The following is a 2,329-nucleotide window of genomic DNA, read 5'->3' on the forward strand; positions in this document are numbered from 1 at the left end:
GAAAGAAGGGTCAGTGGGTGGGGCGGCCCCTGGGGCCTGGGGAGCTCAGGCTGCAGAGCGGCGGGGGGCCATTAGTGAGGCTAGAAATGTGCCAGATTCCATTTTTCTGATTTTCATGCCTTTTGAAGGGGGACGCACGTCGGGGCTGGGGATGGTGGCAGGCACTGCCTTTCTCCCATCTCCCTCCCGTGTTCCCCAAGGCACTAAGTTCACTCAGTGTGGCTGGTCAGAGCTCCTGGAGACAACTTTGCCCAATGGGGAGACTGAGGCCTGAGGAAGGCCAGAGGTCGGCTGAGGCCACACAGGGCCTCGGTGAGAACAGGGACAAGCCTCCCCACTCATCCCCGGTGGGCCCAGGGCCTGGAGGTTCCTGGTGACCTGACTGCGGCCAGTGGCCCACCATGGCCCAGGACCCTCCAGGAGGAGGGCAAGGTTTCCGTGTCCCTGGGCACTGGCGTCCCCAGGGGAGGGCCTGTGGTTATGGAACGCCCATGTGACCGGGCCCCCTGACCGAGGCTGCTGTGGCAAAGGACAGAGAACTGCTCCCAGGGATGCTGCCCGGCGCAGGCCCTCGGTCAGCAGCGTGACATGGCAAACTCCTTAAGTGACCTGGGTTTCCTCACGTGAAGAATAGAGGCCCTGTCTTTCACAGAAAAAGGCACTGTCGTTGAGCCCCGTGTCCTCGGCTGGGCACAGAGGCTGCCTCACAAGGGGAGTGAGACCCAAACACAGATGCCAAGAGCCTGGGAGGCACGACGGTCTTTCACGAGCCCCAGTGACTGGGCCAGGGAAGCCTCAGCTGGCCAGGAGCCTACACGCGTGGCCATGTGAGCTGACACGGGTACACTCACTTGGTCACGAATGCCAGCAGCAGGGGTGCGAGGGCCTTGGGGAAATAGTCCTGCTGCACCACGTGATTCAGTGCCATCAGGGGGCCGTACAGGTTGGCAATGGCCTTGATCTTATCTTCACTCTGCAAGGGCAACATACAGAAGGTGAGCTTCAAGGTTCCCTGGGGGGCGCTAGGTTGTCACCATCCAGTCCCTGCACAGAGCGCCTCACGGACAAGGTCAAGCTGAGCCCCATCACGAAGGCCAAGGCTGCTTAAGCAGAGTCAGGCCCAGGACAGTGTGGGTGACAGGTCCCAGCAGGACACATGTGGAATGGGGCGGATAGGTGCGGCCAAAGCAGCCACTAGTGCGCCCTCTCCCACATGGGCCCACTACTTCTTCTGGCCGCACCTTGAGCAGACCCATGTGGATGAGCAGACTGGTGAGGAAGGCGTTGGCGTTGAAGGAGGATGAGCTGAAGGCCTTCTTCATCAAGGCATCTGCAAGGTAGAAACAGGACAGGGTGCTTACTGGGGCAAAGGGCTGGCCATGGGCCAAAGGGCATGTAGCCCCCCCACAAGGCTGGGTCCTGCCTCCTGCTCAGGAACACAGGAAGTGGGTCATGGATACAGGTACCACTTTAAGGGGACAGCTAGCACCAGGGGAAGAGCTTGACCTACTGGCCTGACACCTTGGTCCTTCCCTGTCCTGGCCTCGCAAATAAAATGGGCTTGGGGTCCTCACACAGCTGAAGCAGACAGTGAGGTGGATCACCCCTGGAGAAGGTTCAGCCATCTTGTGGCAGCGAGGGAGAGTGGATGGGGAAGAGAAGCGGCCGAGGGCCAGCAGAGACCACCCGCCGGGGCCATCTGCTCCTGTGCGGGCTACTCTGGGAGACAGAATCCAGCCAGTCTGTTCCCACAAAAGCCCATGGGGTTGAGATCTCAGGGAGGAGAGTTGGAGGCTCCCACCTGGCTCTCCCCTGCTTGCTCAGCCTCGCTTCCTGTCGCCCCCCCTGCCTCGTGCTGCCCACAGCACGCCAGTCCAGCAGGAAGCATCGCAAGCGTCGCCAGTCCTTTCTACCCCTTTCCGCGGCGGTGCCCTTCGCTGCAGGCCCCTCCTCTCCCCTCTGCATAGCCAAACCTGGCCGACCCTTGGAGACTCAGATGCACATGGGCAGGGGGGAAGGTGAAAGGTGCTATGACAGAGGTAACTAAGAGAACGAGGTGGCAGGATGGGAAGTCATGACAGGGCCTGGGGAACGTGAACCAGAGACCCCAGGAAGCCTTGAGAAAGATCGGCGAACAGCAGGCATCCTCCAGGCAGCGGGACTCCAGGTGGAGGGGACCACATGAGCAGGGGCTCGGATGTGGGGGCAAAGGCTCAGTTCTCATTACCCCTCCTGAGAAACCTGCCTCCACATGGGCCTTGGGGCTGACTAGCTGGTTTTCCTGTGGTGGACACCGCCTGGCCTGAGCTCTACCTGTATGCAGCTGTGT

At 61.0% G+C, this 2,329-nt stretch overlaps 1 long non-coding RNA gene across 1 annotated transcript; it reads right to left on the bottom strand.

Moving 5' to 3' along the window:
* Positions 1 to 35: 35 nt before the first annotated feature.
* LOC111735347 lies at positions 36 to 1,565 on the bottom strand. Its single transcript, XR_002778752.1, has 3 exons — positions 1,507 to 1,565; positions 1,242 to 1,330; positions 36 to 973 (listed from the first exon to the last, which is right to left on the bottom strand). It is a non-coding gene; the product is annotated as an uncharacterized LOC111735347 (long non-coding RNA).
* Between the last annotated feature and the right edge of the window lie 764 nt (positions 1,566 to 2,329).

This window comes from Pteropus vampyrus, unplaced genomic scaffold (assembly GCF_000151845.1).
Source record: "Pteropus vampyrus isolate Shadow unplaced genomic scaffold, Pvam_2.0 Scaffold24028, whole genome shotgun sequence".
NCBI classification, from domain to species: Eukaryota; Metazoa; Chordata; class Mammalia; order Chiroptera; family Pteropodidae; genus Pteropus; species Pteropus vampyrus.